The sequence below is a fragment of the Mixophyes fleayi genome, chromosome 5, assembly GCF_038048845.1.
Source record: "Mixophyes fleayi isolate aMixFle1 chromosome 5, aMixFle1.hap1, whole genome shotgun sequence".
Classification (NCBI taxonomy): Eukaryota; Metazoa; Chordata; class Amphibia; order Anura; family Limnodynastidae; genus Mixophyes; species Mixophyes fleayi.
The window spans coordinates 129926853-129947072 of NC_134406.1; the positions used below are offsets into that span (position 1 = coordinate 129926853).

Sequence of the window (20220 nt, forward strand, 5' to 3'; positions counted from 1 at the left end):
CTTGCGGAGGAAGCCGATAGCGACGGACAATCTCCGCATCTGACATCCCAAAGAAGCTGACACGTGGCCTGAAGATGCGCTCCCTTCGGACGGCGATGTTGGCGTAGTTGCTGGTTTGGACGAGGCCGAGGAGCAGGCCCCCCGTGAAACAGATTGTGGTCCAACTCCAGGAGCCCCTGTATGTGTTGCAAAAGCCAGAGTTAACAAACCAACTATTAGGTGACACTTTTCTACTTTGCTTTTTCAAACTTTGCCACAAATGAGGCAACCAATACTTACAATGTAGTGGAAATTCATCCTCAAGCTTTTTTTTGTGGCAAAGAACAGTCCATAAGTAGTGATTTTTACAAAAGAAATATAAAAAAAAATTGGCATTTTTCACAAACACAAAACCTATTGAATGAGCAAACAGCACCTCACCATATAGAACCACCACCAAAGTGCATTCAAACGTGATACTTACCATAGGCATATCACCTTGTGAAAATCACATTAGTTATATTACAATTGTTCAGGTGTAATCAGTTAAAATACAGTGTTAATGTTTTTGTTTTTTCTTTTCAAAACATAAAAAAAAAAAAGTGTTTAAAAACACACTAAAACACAACCAAAACCACAGCATGCCCCTTCTTACTGCAAATTTTTTAAAAAATGTGTATGTTATTACATTTATCACGTTTCTACTTACCACACACACAGACAATATGATATGGTGTTCTGATTACACCGATCACTCTCACAGCTCCAAATATCAACACAGATCAACACAGATCCAATATCTGTGGGGGAGGATCAACAATTAGTGAATTAAATGCCGGTGAGTACGCCGGAGAGTACGCCGGATGTCATTACGAGCACACAGATGCGTTCTAATTGACTGAGTATGTTTGTTTCTAAAAGTGATCTGGCATGTTAGCAAAGTGTATTCATTGTACGGTAAGTCTGTTTTCTAACGATTAGTCAAATATTTAATACATGAGCTTATCTACATATTTGATAAATGAGCTTAGCTGTTTGTGTTGTTGCAATATCATGGTTTAATTAGTGTACATTTGAAATATATGCTTGAGGAAATATTTACTGTAGATGATAGTGTAGTGGTTATGTATTACACCCACCAATACTAAGATCAGAAGTTCAAGGCCACATTAAGCATACACACTAAAGCATAAAATACACAAATGCTCATAATTCGGCCTAAGATTCGCAATCATTCATGAACAATTTCATAGCACGTTATCCGTCATTCTGATAATAATAAATGCAACATGACATAGTATTCAGGAACAAGACAGTGATTCAACTGACCCGAATAAGTTGATTGCAAACACTTTTAGGATGCAACCACTAATGACAGTGGTGTATTTTCAAACATGAGCCATAAACCCCTTTGTCTCTAAAGTTTCCTAAATGGATAAAGAAATGTTTGACCCACATTTAAAATTACTTTGTGATTTTATGTTTATTACGTTACATAGTGCATATCCCACTGAGTGCCATCTGTAATACTTTCTAGTTAAATAATTGTCATTATCTGTACCTATATATCACAAAAATAGGTAAACTAGATAAGGTTGCTAGTGTGTATTTAAATGCAGAGAAGATATCTGCCCAACATACCAAACTGCAGTGTACAGGCCTATAAAAGCCAGGCCTCTTTACTGAAGACCCAGTAAGCAGCAAAGGGCGCTATATTAAGCTAACTAATTCCAGTGTTCCGGCATTCCGGCAGTTCCGAATTGAGGCCAAAGGGCCAAAATAACATCAAACATCTTGCACTTGCAAGTGGCATTTATTGGAAAGGTGTCTGTAAGGAAAAAAGGCTTATTTTACACAAACATACTAATGGAACATTTGTAATATATATAAATACAAATAAATGTAATTTAAAAAAAAAAAAATTGGAAAAAATGTTTGTATTGATAGATATGTATATTGTGCATATTTCGTTTTGCTTTCTAAATGCTAAAAATGCTTTTAAAGGCGTTTAATAGTTGTTTTAGCTAGCTGAGTTGGATTTAAATATGACACTGGGCTTCCTTAACTTTTATCAAGGATTTGAGGCATGAGTGACGTCAGTCTCCCTTAACTGCACAGAGGAAATGCCTACTGTTCTTAAGTTAAAAACCATAACGCCTACTTTACTCAAGTGATCTCTCATCACCGGCCAGTCCGCGCCTACTCTCCTCCCATTCCCACCCCTTTGTTCTCAAGTGGTCAGTCGCCATCTCAAATGTATTTGCGTTGCACTTTGCGGTTGAATAACCTTTGAGTGCCGGATCCTGCTCTGTTTGAGCAGCGTATGTGGTGTTTTATGCTTCTAAAGTACCGTTTTCACGCATCCAAGAGACGACTAGCAGATTATCCGCATATGTATGCGTTTGCATACCTTGATGAATCGGGCCCTAGAATCTGATTGGTTGCTATAGGCAACATATTCACTGTTTTAAACCCACAGTTTAATAAATATACCCCCAGGACTATATCTATGTCACTTTTTATGAATTCTAATAATTTTGTTACATTGGGTTTAAAATGTATCTAGGAAAGAGCTTTCGTGTATAAAGTGGACATAGAAGGAGTAAATGGCATCCCACTAAAAGAAAAGGCAGATACCTCATTTTATCTCCAACAACACATAGAATTCAATAATACAAAATAATCTTGTCCTGCAACAGAAAATCTTGTTTTTGGATGGTGCATAGCTAGGCAAATTTATTTTGCAATGTGGCCCCCAAAAATCTATTCGTCTCTGTAAAAGTTATCATGTTTGGGCAAAAATAGGTGCATGATGTCACACAACATTGTGTGCCTGCACTTCTATAAATATGCCATCATATTGGAAAGTGAACATAAATCTTTTACTATAGTTTTCACCTGATCTAAATTGATTCGACATCTGTGTCATTGCTAGAGATGTGTAACCTTCCTTTGTTTCTTTTCACTAAACTCAGTCTTTGACAAGCAGGAGTACTGTAGGCTGCTCAAGGGCCTCTAGAACCCCACAGGGGAGAAACCTACCACTGGATATATAAAAAATTATTGTCCCTTTTTTCTCTTCCTATTATCCCCTCAACCTATAAAGGCTACCTAATTCACCAGGTTTTCCACCCCATCCGTCTGCTACATACTTTATACTGGCAGGTGGTTTTACAGGAATACTGTATTCAATATGAATAAATCCGCGGATAGAGGCCACAGGGGCGCAACTGGAGAGATTACACAACATTTATCTCGTCAAGACAAAGCAATCACTTCTTCCCCTCCTTGCTCGCCCGAGGGGGCACATAACGATCAAGATACTTCAAGCACCGCAATCCCCTCCACTTAGGCTGACTTTGCCGAATTGCGTAACTTAAGTGTGCACCGTACTAATGCTTTCTCCGCTGATCTTCAGAAAGCTATAGGTGATATTAAATCAGAGATGGTCATAATCTCCAAAAAGACCTTGGTTCTCGAAAATAAGATGGAATCATAACTCAAATTTCAGAATGTTGGGTCGCAGGATCTGGAATTCCTTTTAAAAGAAAATGACTTCCTGAGAGATAAGCTGGAGGACGTTGAGAACAGGGAACGCCGTAACAACATTAGATTGCGTAATATCCCTGAATCAGTTAAGCCAAAGGATTTAGAAGAATATGTGAGCAAATTCTTCTCCTCCATGGATTCCACATTATCTAACCACCCAATATAGATAGAGTGGGTTCACAGGGCCTTGAGACCCCGTCTGAAGGACACTGAACCCCCTCGGGATGTGATTCTGCGCCTATTATCCTTCAAGACTAAGGAACTTATTTCTAATGCAGTTAGGAACTCTTCTTATACTCTCTTCGAGGGCTGCCGTATACAAGTTTTCCAAGATCTTGTCCCATTAACGATTGCTAAAAGACGCAACCTCAGGGATGTGACACGTATCCTCAGAGAAAATGATTACAAATATCGCTGGGGCTTTCCTTTTCGCCTGATAATTGAAGTAGAGGGCCATCAAGAGTCGATCCGCACTCCAAGGGAAGGACAAGACCTGATCCACAGGCTTAATCTCTCTCGTCTTGACAGGATCATAGGAGGAGATTCTCAGAGCTCATCAACACAGCAGCCCCCCTGATTTGTAAACCTGACTCTCCCATTCAGGAGGATTTAAATGTCCATTCCTCTTACAAAATTCATATAATGCTATGTTTTGCTTACAAATTGTTTTATTGTTGTTTATTAATGTTTCTACTGCACCATCTTAGGTGCAGCTGTTCCTAGTTACCAGTTTTGCTGATATTTAATTGCACTGTTTTATTTATAGATGGGCAGGGGACCTTTCCTGTCCCCTAGGCCACGCACCCTTTAAGTTTGGGAATTATATATCTCATATTAAGTTTCAAGTTTTAAGTGCACTCCCACACTCTGGGATAAATTATTGTGTAGGTGCTTTTCGCCTAGGTTTTTTCTTGTTTACTTTGGTTCTTAGGCACTGACCCAGTAGGCTTCCCCTCTGCCTGTGAGGCTCAAGCCTACGCCCTTACCCCTCCTCTCTATATATTTTCATCCCCCCTAAATTCTGTCCTTCCTTCCCTCCTCCTCCTTACCTTATCTTCCCTGTCCTCCTACCCTCCCGACACCACTGCCTAATAGTTTGCATCCTCTTATTGTTTTGTTTTTTTTCATCAAACCTCATAAATGTCTATCACAACACTCTCTCTTAATGTTAAAGGGCTTAACTCCTCTCAAGAACGTTCTATGTTATTTCATACAATACAGAAACTTAAAGGAGATATTATTTTTTTGCAGGAAACCCATTTTAAAGCTGTTGGCCATCCCTCCTTGTCCTCAAGAAGATACTCCACGGTCTCCTACTCCTCTCTTTCTACAAAGAAAAATGGAGTTGCCATTCTTCTTCGCAACTCTGTCCCCTTTGTCATGTCAGCAGTCAAGGACGATCCCGAAGGCCGGTTTCTCATCCTGACAGGAAAGATTGGTCATCTTGATATAACTTTTGCCAATATCTATGCTCCTAATACAGGTCAGACGGCCTTTTTCACACACTTTTTCTCGGAATTACACCAATCCCGTAATACCGTTATGTCCCCCTCTTTAGACAGATCAACCTCTAGACATTCCTCTCCCCCATCCTCACACACAAAAATTTTACAAAAACAAGTGACTGAGGCCGGGCTATTCAATATCTGGCGAGTGTTGTACCCTACATCTAGGGACTACACATTCTATTCTTTTCCCCCATCAATCTTATTCTCGGATAGATATGTTCATGGGTTGTACAAACATCTTCCAACACATAAAAAAGGCCGATATTGTCTCCAACACTTGGTCAGATCACTCCATACTCTCACTCTCAGTTGATCTTCTTCAGAATCCCCTGGGCAGATCCTCTTGTAGACTGAACTAGACTCTCCTTAAAATCCCTGTTTTTAAAGATCTTTTAGCCTGCTCTATCACAAAATATTTTAAAATTAATTCAAACCCAGAGGTTCAGACCTCCATAATTTGGGAAGCTCATAAGGTGATTATCCAGGGGGATATTATCCAATTTGCCTCCCATAGAAAAAAAGAATGCAACGAGACTAACTCTCCAACTGAAGAATTTAGAAACCTTACATAAGAAGTCTAACTTCCACTCACTAATGCAACAAATACAAAACACCAGAGGTGAAATCCAATCGATCCTTGCAGAAAAAACTGAACGCCAGCTTAGGTGGTTTAACCAAACTTTTTTGAAAAAGGGTAATAAGGCGGATGCTCTCCTGGCAAGGAGATTAAGAGTTAAGCGAGCCTCTCAAACAATTATTACAATTAGAAACAAAAAAGGGAACCTGACCTATGATCCCAGGGTCATAAATTAAACTTTGCACAGCTATTATGAAAGCTTGTATAATCTCCATAAAGACCAAACTCCCCCGAAAGCTTCCCCCCAAGCCATTAACTCATACCTAGATAAATGCGCATTACCCACACTATCTTCTCATCAACCTTTACCCTTAATGAAGCCATCTCCAGCAAAGAAGTAACACTGGCGCTGAAATCACAAAAGAACTCTAAAGCCCCTGGCCCTGACGGCTTTATGATGTCATATTATAAAGCATTTTCTAAGGAGTTGGTACCTCATCTGTCCCAGTTGTTTAATTATATTTTGATGGGAGGTAAATTTCACGCTGATTCCACTCATTCTACCATAGTGGTGATCCCTAAACCAAACAAGGACCCAACCTGTTGTTCCAGCTACCGCCCTATCTCACTAATCAACGCCGATATTAAATTTTTCGCTAAAATATTGGCAAATCGTTTAAACGCATATATGCCAACATTAATTTTCCTGGACCAGGTGGGGTTTGTTCCCTCTAGACAGGCCCTAGACAATACCAGACGCACAATAGATATTATTGCCCATGTCAATCAGAACAAGATCCCATCAGTGGTCTTTGCCCTAGACGCCGAAAAGGCCTTCGATAGGCTTTCTTGGCCCTTCATGTTCCGTACACTAAGTCACTTTGGGTTAAACGGGGCTTTTCTATCGGCCATCCAGGCTCTATATCATCGTCCATCCTCTTCGGTGTTGACAAAGGGGCTTCTGTCCCAGGCTTTTTCCTTAGGCAAGGGCACTAGGCAGGGGTGTCCCCTGTCTCCCTTATTGAATGCCCTGTGCATTGAACCACTGGCTGCCGCCGTCAGACGTAACCCAGATATTACAGGGATTCGGATAGGGCCCCGCCATTTTAAAATTTCGCTATTTGCGACGACGTTCTACTGACGCTCTCCAACCCCCTAATCTCACTCCCAAACCTACTCGAAGAACTTAAGGAATATGGTTCCTTGTCAGACTATAAAATAAATAATTCTAAATCGGAAGCCCTTTCACTTCAAGTTCTCAATGTCACTAAAAACATACTTGAATCTTCGTTTAGATTTCAATGGCACCCCAAGGCATTGCGTTATTTGGGGGTCCAGATTACGAAAGAATACAAACAGTTATTTCATGCAAACTATAAACCCCTTTTTGAATCAATTTATAAAATGGGACCCATTGTTTGTCTCTTGGTTTGGTAGGATCAGCGTAATTAAGATGAACGTTTTACCTAGAGTCTTATATCTGTTTCAGACACTTCCCATCTCAATCCCTGGCACTTTTTTAGCGAATTTACAATCAATATGTGGTAGATTCATTTGGCAAGGGAAAAAGTCGAGACTAAAACGGTCCTACTTAGCTAAATCCACTCACTCGGGAGGATATGGGCTTCCGGTTTTTGAACGTTACTATCATGCAATTAATCTTAGCCATATCATTTCCTGGCAGTCTACCCCGGGGAACAAGAGGTGGGTCGATCTGGAGAATGCACTCAACTTGAACTCACTCCCCTGGCTTCCCAGAGGTCAAAGGCCGGCCTCAGTTTACTCGCATCCCTCCATACAATTCACACTTAACTTATGGGACAAACTACACAGGAGGTGGTAGCTTACCTCGTTCCCTTCTCCACTTACTCCGCTGTGGCACCATTCAGACTTCCCGGCAGGAAATCTCAAGTTATACTCACGTCCCTGGCAGGACGCGGGTATCACTCAGTTTACCCATATTCATGGAGAACTTGCTCTCCAGACTTTTTCAGATATGAGAGAGAAGAAGGGCCTTCCTTTGTCCTTGCACTTTGCTTACATCCAAATAAGAGGCTTTATTCAATCGCTTTGTAGATCATCCAAATTGCGTAAACCTACACCTTTTGAGAGGAGTTGTGTGGACCGTCTTGGAGCTCCAGGATTGATATCTCTGGAGTATAATGCTTTCCTGAGCCCAGTGTCCGATCACATTGAATCATTTGAGGAGGCCTGGCTCCAGGATACTGGCAAAGTTATGGATCAGGAGGGATGGTCCCGGCTCAGACTTAGGATTTCCAAGATCTCCATTAACACCCCAATAGGAGAAAATACATTTAAAGTCTACAGAAGATGGTATTTAGTCCCAACGAGACTACATATTATTTATCCTGGTGCTTCAGATCTATGCTGGAGAGGATGCAGGGAGGTGGTTTCATTCTACCACATTTGGTGGATGTGTCCTAGTATCGCTAATTTATGGTCCCAGGTCTCTGACTTTATCACAAGAATTCTTGAAATCGAGGTGTTGCCGGATCCAATGGTCATGCTGTTGTGTTCCCGAGTTAAATCCCTTAATAATCGAGGTGATAGACTCGTACAGCATATCTGTGCAGCTACACATTTACAGATAGCGAAAGAATGGAAATCCCTTCACCCTCCAAGCCTTCAAAGTATAGTGTCACATATCTGGTACATGGCCACAATGGAATATATCACCAACCTCCTTCATGACAAAATTTTAAACTTTCACAAGGTATGGGATCCTTGGCACTCCTTCCATCAAACATCAATGCCCGCCACTTAGAAAACAGATATATTTGTCAGGTTGCACTTCACATACTCCCTAGGGGGCTGGTGTTACATCCCCTCGAAGGAGGACTGCTTCTACTCTCCCCCCCATTCTATACCCTCTTCACTTTTCTCTAGCCTCCTTGCCCCTCTTCCTCTTCACCCTTTCCTACCCTCCTTATACTTTATTATTTTTCAATAAAAAATGAAAAGGAAATAGCAACGACCCGATGTTTCATAACATTAGAGACTTATTCCGCTTGTAGCTGGATCAAGTCAAGTACTTCTATTTAGCATTTTCATAGATCAAGGTATAGAGAACCCATAACAAACTACAGTATTAAGCAAGGTACTTCCCTCCCCTCGTTTTTTTTTTTCCTTTAGGTGTTGATTCTCAAAACTCAGATGTTTCCAATTAGAAAGGTATAATGTTTACAGTACTATGCTTTATGTTGGGATATTACTTTGGTTATCTTTACGGACTAATTTTAAACCTACTGTCTCAGTATTACTGCTGTGTATTGTTTGAAACTCATACTTTTGCGGAAAATAAAGAGTTTAAAAAAAACCTCAGTCTTTGGCCACTAGATTTTGCCATTTCGAAAAGAAGAAGCAGAATTTCTGAAACTATGGAGTTGAAGTGCAAAGATTAATGAATCAGAAGATTGCACGGGATAGGTTGTCATGTAGAGACTATAAAGAAAAAAATCAATATTAACTTACACCAAAAATCCACATTTAAAACTTTTAGGGCTAGATTTACTAAACTGCGGGTTTGAAGAAGTGGATATGTTGCCTATAGCAACCAATCAGAATCCAGCTTTAATTTTGTAGCATGCACTAAATAAATGACAGCTAGAATCTGATTGGTTGCTATAGGCAACATCTCCACTTTTTCAAACCCGCCGTTTAGTAAATATACCCCTTAGACTGTTTAATTGAATATATAGTATAATGAGTATAAACTACTGTCCTTAGATAAACTGTTTAAAAATAGTAGAAATATATTATTTAATATTGTGAATTTATGGTATAGTATGAATATATACACCCAGAGTTCTGTTGTTTTTTGGTATTACATGGATGAATGGAAAACCATTCAACTGTGGATTGAAAACACTACTGTCAGTGTCAAAGAATTTTAGCAAACCCATCCAATAATAAGCATTAGAGAATTGTACTAGTTGCAGTGAGAATATGCTAGGCTGAGAAACCATCAAGGTTACTTGATCTTGACAGGACTATCTTTTTACCTTTCTGACAAAGCTAGAAATCAATGGAAAAGCACAAAGACTATCCGTGTGTTAAATACACATTATACCTGTAGCTGTAATATTTTTAGGTTAGAAAAAATAGATTTATATGCATTCTCAGCATGTTTGATTGAAAGAAATTGTAATTGCATTTCCAAACATGCTACTTTCATCTTGGATGAGGCAATATACACTTTGATAATAACATGACTATGTCATTAGAAGGTAACCCATTTACTAGTTTTTGCATAAAATAAGATACTAAAACTGCAATAAAATGCTTTGTAACATAATGTACTTTATTTTCATTGTATTCGGTGGATTTGATATGAATAAGTTATTTCCTAAGTGCATCACCAATATGCATTGCATGCTCAGGGGCAGCTTTGGGCTAGGCGCCTGACAGACGCCATATGACTATCAGAGAAATCAACTAGCACAGATTTAAACTGTTTTTTTTTCTTTACAGAAGTTGGTTTGGTTTTTACAACAGCAACATTTATTAAACAATAGTCTTTGACAGTTTGAGTGCAATTAAAAAAATAAAAAAACATCAAAATTATTGGATTATCTCATGACATTTACAAAATCACGCAATATTTTTTTTTATTTTCTTCAATTTCCTTCAGACAACGATTGCCAGAATAATATTGATGAAATGAGTCTGCTAGTTGGTTGTGTTCTGTGATTTGCATTTTACTTGGAAACTACAGCAATATCTCAGAATAAATGCATAAAGGCTCTACAGAAGTCAATGCTATTTTCAATAATTTTGTTGTTATGTGCACTTCCAAAAGATTTCATTAAATGTTCCCTAACTAAAATAAAGGAAACATTGGATGCAGGGCCGGATTAACCATAGGGCTAACTGGGCTACAGCCCAGGGGCCTATGGCATCCAGGGGGCCCTTGAAAGTGCTCAGCAGCAGTATTGATCGGTCGGGGGCGTGGGCTCCCCCGGCGCGATCAGTGCTGCTGAGCACTTTCCTTGCAGTCCTTCTCCGGTGCGCTGTAGTCTCCTTACTGAGGAGATCTCGTGAGTCTCACTCTCACGTGATCTCCTCAGTAAAGAGAGCACAGCGCGCCGGAGAAGGAGGTAAGTGCCGGGGGGGGGGGGCATGGGCAGCTACGATCACGGGTGGGGGGGGCCTCACAGGGGAATGGAGGCCCCCTTAGCCCAGGGGCCTCCATTCCCTTAATCTGGCCCTGATTGGATGTAATCAAGTGTGGACCTTGAATTTTTTTTAGGGGGTGGAGAGATTTCACATAGCCACGTTCTCTGTCACTCTGATTGGTTGGCCCCGGCTGGCTCCACCCTCTTTCTTCCCAATGCTCGGATCTCTCAGCAGCAATTTTAAAGTATGAAGATTGCTGCTGGGGGGGGAAGAATGATTGCCCCAATCACCCCCTTGAGGATCCGCCAGTGGATAGAATGACAGTTGTACAAGGGAAGGGATGTGTAATGGTCTGTTTGTCATAGGGAGCTTGTGTAAAAAATAATCCCCACAAGCAGCTATCCCCTATAATCTAATGACTGGAATTTTAGTCCTTCCCCTGACATCCCTGCTATTAGAGAAACACAGCTAGCCAAAGTTAGAGTTCTCCAAAATGAATTTGCTGAAAAATGTGCATACTGGATGTGACCACATTCAGGTCATCCAATCTAGTGCCATTACTTTAGTAATAACAACATTCTACACATTACAATTTATGGCAAACAGCCTTTGGCAGGATATATATTGACAATTGTAGGGGTGTGGATGAACTCCCTTCTCTTTGTTTGCAATTTTACTGCAATTTTATTGCAAGCAATATAGATGACAATTGTATTATTCTAAATAAAGAAGGTGGGGTTATAACTAAATCTATGGATCTGTAGTCCATTCCTTTGTGAGGTGGTGGGGTATGTCTGAGCGGCTCAAACGCCGCTGGGGGAAAAGGCCCCTGACTTCGTGTGCAGGGCACTCGTTTTGCTGTAAGATAAAACGGGAGAATACGGGAGGGACAGCTCCACAAGGTGAGTGCACCAAGGGAACAGCCCTCGCCGCGGCTATACTCACGTATGCGACTCTCCGATGGTGCCCCTTCCGCGTATCTTGTCTTCCAATCAGCACCTGTAAGACAAGAGAGACAGCACAACGACAACCCTTCCCAACACCTCTGTTACTTACCCTATCCTGAGGGACCGCTATAAAACTCACCACACCGTACATTACCTCAGACCGACCACTCTCACGTCCTGAGATGCTGTGCCCCACAGGCCTACGCCCGCGGCCATAACCCCGGCAATTAAGCCCGCCTTGTCTTGGTGCTCAGGACTTAGGTGCCCTTCCGGACGGATGGGGTTCTCCAGAACTCTACTTAGTACCTATTTAGGAACCGAGCGTTCCCTACTCTACGTCAGGACCTATCGTCCTGCTAAATCTGGGCCGAATGCCCACTTCCATCTATAAGGACCTACTGGCCGCGCACCATCAGGGACCTTATATCCCTCTACCAGCAAGGACCTGGAGTCCTTGCTACGCTACAGGGCAGCCGCCCTGCTACACTCACGGAAGCCTATCGCTTCCCTAACCAGAGACCTATGCCTCTCTGCACTAAAGGGCCTTGCGCCCTCCTACAGTTCAGGGCCTTGCGCCCAACTACAGCTCAGGGCCTTGCGCCCTGCGGGGGAGACAAACTCCTACCTACTTTGGTCTAAAGCCAGAAGCTACTTGAAGGGCCTTGTGCCCTGCAGGGGAGCCACGCTCCTACCTAACAGCCTTATGTCCTGTGCCTACCAAAGGGCCTTGTGCCCTGCGGGGGAGCCGCGCTCCTACCTAAGGGCCTTATGCCCTGCCTAACAAAGGGCCTGGTGCCCTTCTGACTCACCAAGGGCCTGGTGCCCTGTAAACCACTAAGGCCTTGTGCCCTCTAAACCACTAAGGGCCTTGTGCCCTCTAACCACTAAGGGCCTTGTGCCCTCTAACCACTAAGGGCCTTCGCTACCTGCGCCACAGGTCTAGTGCCTGAAGGTGCCCCGAGCCTTGTGCCCGACCTAAAAGAGTAATTGGTACTCACCTGCTCCGCACAGGAAACTCAGCTTGACCCGCCGTCTTCGGGTCTTCCAGGCCCTCCACCCGCCGGCGCCTCTTCTCCTGTTCGGCGCTGTTGAAGGCTGCTGGGCGGGGGCGCTCCTAGCCCTTACAAGGGCTCCCTGCCGACGATCTCTGCTCCGATGTCTTGTTCGAAGTCTTCGGGCGGAAGGGTAGCTCACAGCCCTTACAAGGGCTCACTGCCACTTCTGCCGCTACTGGACGTCTGGACGCGACGTCCTCCATCTTCCCCTCTGCCGCCGGACTGCCCTCGTGTCGGCGCCTGGCGGCTGATAAAGCCGTCGGTGCGCTGACGTCATCAGCCGTCGCCGCGAGCCCTAATTGGCTCGCGGCGGCGACACCAGTAGTTTCAATGGCCAGAGGCGAGCCAGGACTGGCTTGCTGATCCAGCCGCTGATTGGCCAGCAGCGGGAAGTGAGCCGGTATGGGCTCACTTGCCCGCTGCCGCCTGGACCTGCAGGGAGGAAAGAATACTCACTGCTGGACTGCTGAGTAGCTTCGTCCTGCGCCTCCCTCTCGGCCGCCTCATCGCCGGGGCACCTCTCCACACCTTGACATGACATTCTGTTCTCAAGAAGTTAGTTACAAAATGGTGTGACTGCACTGAAGGAACTATAACCCTCCAGCCAGGTTGAGCATGCATAGTAAAGGCACTTTCTACATTATCTTTTTCAATTGACAACTCTAACCTTTCATTGCTGGGCCTAGGTAAATAACAGATGAGTAAAAAGAGCACAGATTTTAGGGCTTATCAACAAGAGCAGAATACTGACATTAGACTCATTTTACAGATAGGAGAAAATCAAGCTGAAAAGCATTTTAGCAAAACCATGTTGTGCTATGTGGCGAGTGCTTCCTAGCTGTATTCTAAGTTGCAGCGTTAAAATAAAGCTGTCCAGTATTTGTTATCCTACATGCAAAAGCATGCAGTATTTTTTATGCATGCATGCATGCACAAAAAAAAAAGATTGGACCACACTACATGGCTTCTCCAGGTAAAAATTTGCACTGTTTATCTGGAATTGCTCATAACTTTAAATGAGGCCCATGGTGAGGATAAAAGCAAGGAATCTATCTCAGTAATAAAACTCTTCAATATTTAACGATTTTGCCCTGTTAATTATCCACTGTCATCGCAAAGATGACAGATGACTTTTCGGCTCCATTTACTAATAAGACATGTTGGGAAGTGTATCCGACAGGAGGTTGTCCTGGCAATGACTTTTTACAATTGAAGACTCCAGGTTCTGACCCAGAGTCTTTACTGTGCATGCTCAACCTAGAGTCGAACATGCACAGAGGTCATTTGCAGAAAACAGCTCAGGGGAGAGCAGCAACTCTGCCAGAGAGGGATCTACAGATCCCTCTTCAGTGAAGCTCTCTCCATAGGATTCAATGAGTAGCAGGGTTGGACTGGGCCGCTGGGGGACCGGGATATCCCCCGGTATGCCCCGACTCTGATCACTCCCCTCTTCGTTGGTGGGGGGAGCGGGAAACTTAAAAAAAAAATACTCACGTGACCGCGTCGCTCACCGACTCCCCTCTGCTCCGTTCACACTGAATGTCGGGCGTGATGAGAAGAAAGAATCAGATAGAAAAGGTAAGTGAAGAAACGGAAGCAAGGAAGGAGCATGGCAGAGTGAAGGGGGAGCACGGCAGAGTGAAGGGGGAGCACGGTAGAGTGAAGGGGCAGCATGACAGAGAGTGAAAGGGGGGAGCATGGCAGAGAGTGAAAAGGAGGAGCTTGGCAGAGAGTGAAAAGGGGGAGCATGGCAGAGAGTGAAAAGGGGCAACACAGACAACATGGCAGAGAGTGAAAAGGGGTGCACAAGGCAGCATGGCAGAGAGTGAAAAGGGGGAGCACAGACAGGATGGCAAAGTGTGAAAAGGGGGAGCACACACAGCAGATCATGTTGAAAGGAGGGCCAAAGCAGCATGGCACAGGGTGAACGGGGGTCAAAGCAGCATGGCACAGGGTGGTGAAGGGGGGCCAAGAGAAGGGGGAAGCAAAAGCAGCATTGCACAGGGTGATGAAGGGGGCCAGGAGAATGGGGGGCAAAAGCAGCATGGAGGGCGCAGTGTGATCATAAGGAGGCACAGCACGGTAGATAATGGGTGCTAGATAATGGGTGCTATTTTGTTTGTAGGATGAAGGTGGGGCAACTTAATTTTTATAGCGGGGACTAGTAATTTAAGATAGGGTGGTTTGGGGGCTTTTAATTTAATGTGGGGCTGAGATTGAGGAGCATGAGGTCTATTTATTAAATGTGAATATGAATTATTTAATGGCAGTGAAGGTTACGGGAAATAGGTATATTTATTATACGTAAATGTGATTAATTTATTGCAGGGGCTGTCTGGAGGGAGAGAAACAGGTTTATTAAATGGGAATACTATTACTTTAATGTTCGGGCTGGAGGAAGGCCTAAGTATTAATTGTGGGTCCTATTGATTTAACGCCGGGGCTAGTTGGAAATTTCTAAATGTACCCATTATTTTTTCCAAATAGAGCACCCAACATTCCAGGATCCAGACAAGCCAGACCCGGAAGTCATAACCGGAAGCGTGCTGCACGCTTGCTATCTGAAACTATCTTCTATCAATAGCGGGACTGATCACCCGCTATTTTCTAATATCTGAACATTTTAACATCACCACCCCCTTGGAATTATGCAGTGAGACATTTGGGACAGGACAACTAACAGATCATTGCTCCGCAAATGCAAGTATCGATATCATCTCCATGTGGAATTAGTCGGATATATGTACTGTGATTTCCCTCAGCTTTATAACTGCAAGAATTTTCTACATTTACAACATTGGGACTGTTCCATATACGAATATTTCATTTATGATCATCTATGACAGTGAATTTATGCTCTTATTGTGATATTTTAGAACCCCTTGTTACCATCTGGTCCAACAGCGGATGTTAAGCCAGATCCTTTCAATAATCAAGAACATTCAGAGTACCACTCACACCATCATATATATGTCAGGATTATATGTATATCCTTTAGTGTGATTTTAATGTTTCAATATTTTATTGTCCAATTTTTAAAATTACCATTGGATGTGTCATTTTCACTTGCTATTTACAATGTATAGGGAATTGCAATAACTTTTGTTACATACAATCAGTCTTGACCTACTTATACCCTTTAGACCCATTATATACAGCTCAATATTTTAGAAACATCTAGCCAGTGAGCGCAGAAGGTATTTTTAGTGTTCAGTTTACTACTAGGGAGGGATCCCTAGTCCTGATTGCAGCTCCTGCAACCATCAGGAGGTGAGCGAACAGTCTTTATTCTCTCTAGCTATTGTACTTATCCATTAGACCTGCTGCTCCCACCTGGACTGCAACATATTGTCATTATTAAGATGTCCAATCAATATAGAGATCCTTTGGGTTTAAGAAACACACAGAACCACACATCTAGTTTAGTCTTCCCTGCAACACTTCGATCTAACATGTCCGATATTCAAGGGAAAAATTACTGTCTCCGATTACTTGAATTTGAACAATTAATACATAAGGAGATACGCACATGGTGGGACATTCATAGTTTAGAAAAGTACCTATCCGAAAACATTACACCTAAGGGTCTTAAACTTAAAAAAATCCATTCCTGTTACAATGATAACTCCACCTTTCTGAATGAGTGGCAATCTATTCTCAATAACTGCTCATCCAGGCTCATTTCTTTATTGATTACACAGCACAAACAACATCTCAATGCAATAGAGAATAAAATTAATTCCATAGATTTAGAATTGAGTTCCTTTAAGAATGAACCAGTATACAATGACCTTTTGAAATTAATTAAAAACAGACTGGAACACAAAGAAAAAGAAATCATACGCATTAAAAAATCTAAATATATTCGGGACAAATTTGGACTTAAACATAAATCAGCAAAAAAATCCCAAGCAAAAGATAAAAGACCTTCCTTTCAAAACACCAGTTTATTCAGTACAGCTAAACATTCTAAACTCACTAGGAGAGTAACACATCAATCACAAGAATCTCTACCCAATCCCCGGAAAATATATCACCAATTAGGATTAACGTACCAACAGTATATGAAATTGGTCCATCAGAAATCTAATCCATTACTGACTGTAGATCAACACAGTAATACAATTAATATTTCAGATGACACATCACACTCATCATATAGTGAGTCAAGTATTGAATATCAGAACTTAGCCATTAAATCTTTTGGATTTGGTTGGCAACACGATCTAACCAAACACACTGAATCCCCAACCAATAAACAGGACTCATTTGCGATACCAGCAAGTACAAATTTAGACCTAAAGTCGAAATCCCCCACACTTAATACCAGTATGTCATTATACTCTACTCCTCTAAGCAAACCCAGTGAGTTTAACACCACTCCCCCAGATTCCCCCGTTCCAGAAGTAGAATCCCAGAACCCTATTTCACAACTAAGTCATTTTTTAGGCCTGGGACCAAGATTCAGAGAGAAATATTTACCAACAAGACCCCATCCCCTCAAAAGAAAGGTAAAAGAACTAGAAGAGGATGCAGGGGAGGGCACATCCTCCCACCACCACCTATCAATAGGAATATCATTACACCAATAGGTATATTCAACCTTAGTAACCACAAACTGTCTAATGATGAGACTAGTATTCTAAACATAGGGCTAAAATTTGCCCCAACCAACAGACTGAATACATTTGAGACATATATCGATGTACATAAATTCATTAGAAAGTTAACACTTAAACGATATTTTCACAAGACTCCTTTAGAGAAAGCAGCACAACAGACGCCAGATTCAGGATTATATAAACATACAAACCTTAAACCTCCCTCTCAATTTTATCCCAAACAGACCAAAAGTCATGAAATCATTACATATGAAACCATGGTGTTAGCAGATTTGGAGAGAATAGATACACGAAACACCGCCCACAGGTCAATTTAAACAAAAATGAAATGACAGCTCTTAACCAATTACAAAAATTGGATCAAATCGTAATCAAACCAGCTGATAAAGGGGGGGCATTGTTCTCCTGAACAAGGAGGATTACATAAATGAAATCAATAGGCTTTTATCTGATTGTAAAACATACCAAAAATTGGATCAGAATCCCACTGATGTATACGCACAAGAACTGGTATCCATCCTCAAACATGGACAGGAATTAGGCATCATTAATCTACATGAATATCAATACATACACAACTCACACCCGATAATCCCAGTAATATATTACCTTCCAAAAATTCATAAAAACATCACTAACCCACCTGGCAGACCAATCATTTCAGGCATAGGTTCGATTACAGCCAATTTTTCCCATTATATAGATACATTTCTTCAACCCTATGTCGCAAAACAGAAAGCATATCTAAAAGATACCACCCATGTATTGCAGCTTTTGGAAAAAATTACATGGACACCAGAATATTGGCTAGTGACGTGCGACGTATCATCATTATATACAGTAATCAAACACAATCTGGGACTTTCTAGCATCAGACATTTTCTAGAACATGACCCCTCCCTTGACAGGAATCAAATTGAATTCATTCTCACTAATATTCACTTCATGCTCACCCATAATTATTTTTGGTTCCATAATCAGTATTACCTTCAGTTAGAAGGGACAGCAATGGGCACCAGGTTCGCGCCCAGCTACGCAAATTTATATATGAGTTACTGGGAAGACCGTCATATATGGTCCAACAACGACTGGGCGGCGAACCTGGTGCTCTGGAAAAGATATATTGATGACGTGCTTTTTATTTGGAAGGGATCTGAACTAGACTTAGTCCAATTTCTTACCAAGATCAATAACAACGAATATGGTCTTCAGTTCACAGCCCATTACAGTCAACTATCAATCGAATTTCTAGATCTCGAAATATTCATTCAAAATGGTCAACTAACCACCCGTACATTTAGAAAACCGGTTGATGTAAACAGCTTCATTCTCTCCAGCAGTAATCATCATCCAAACTGGCTGAAAAGTATTCCCTTCAGCCAGTTCACACGCATGTGCCGGAATTGTACAAACATGAGTGATTATATTACACAAGGCAATATCATGAAGCAACAGTTCGTTGAAAAACACTACAATGGTCAATTAGTTGAGGAAGCTTATCAAGAAGTGAAGGATAGAGATAGGGATACCCTTTTGAAGGACAAGAATACACTAGAGTTAGATAGCCAACGACCTTCACAGACGAACTCCCAAACACCTGTATACTTTTTGTCTAATTACTCAGGAGACGCCATTCATATACGGAAAATCCTGAAAAAACATTGGCATATCTTGAAACAGGACACAATACTAGGACCGATACTTCCAAATCACACACATCTGGTTTTCAAAAAAGCCCCTGACATCAAAAAATCTGTGACATCCAATTATGTCCCTGTTAATGTCAACCCTATAGATTCCAATTGGCTCAGCAACAAAACACCAACAAGAGGTTTCTTCTATTGTGGTACATGCTCCAACTGCAGAACACTTAAATGTAGGAGCACCAAACCTGTTCTAAAGTATTTGTCCACCTCTAATGGACAAACATTTCAAATCAAAGAATTCATCACTTGCAATAGCATCAATGTTGTTTATCTGCTACAATGTCAATGCGGCAAACAATATATCGGTAGAACCATCAGAACACTTAAAACTAGAATCAGAGAGCATCTAAGAAATATTAAGATAGGATTTGAAAATCATCACCTATCAAGTCACTATAAAGAAATTGATAATTGTAACCATTTAGGCACCATTTTTTTCGGTATCAAGAAAGTGACTAGAAATTGGAGAGGGGGAAATATAATAACAAAATTAAATAAGGAAGATTTAAAAGCTATCTATTACCACAAAACCCTGACTCCCAATGGACTTAATGTAGAATTAGATCTTACTTTACATTGATGCCTATATCTATATGAAGTTCCGAATATTGGTATCTTCTGGGTGCCACCTTACCAGTAGCCTGGAGCGGTTATATCTAGAGACATGTGAAGGCTTGAGACCTACGGCCATACCACCCTGGCCATGCCTAAACCCATCCGAACTTAGAAGCCAAGCAAGGCAAAGCTAGGTAAGTAACGGGATAGGAGACTACCCGAGAACACCTAGTGCAGTAGGAACTCGCCTCTCCCTCTGATTTTATCCGTTCTGGTCCTATTGGTTGGGCGGTTACAGGAGGATTCACCGATACAGTATGACAGCAATAGGGATGTCACTTTACTTTAGTATTTCAGTATATCAAGACATGTAATGAAATACTCACAAGGTCTTGCTATACATAGGGAATTAGTCAGTTTGTATTGTGCACCTAAATGTGCATCCATCTTGATTCACCATCGTTTCCCTTGTACACAATATTATTGTGTACTTTAATGGATGACCTGCAATCCTTGTTGGATGTGGGTAAATGTATGCATATGTATATATGTTAATTTTATTTCATTTTGCTTATTTTTTATTTAA

The 20220-nt window shown here is 41.7% G+C and overlaps 1 pseudogene; it reads left to right on the top strand.

Moving 5' to 3' along the window:
- Positions 1-19758: 19758 nt before the first annotated feature.
- Positions 19759-19877, top strand: LOC142159671 (5S ribosomal RNA; annotated as a pseudogene).
- The last annotated feature ends 343 nt before the right edge of the window (positions 19878-20220 follow it).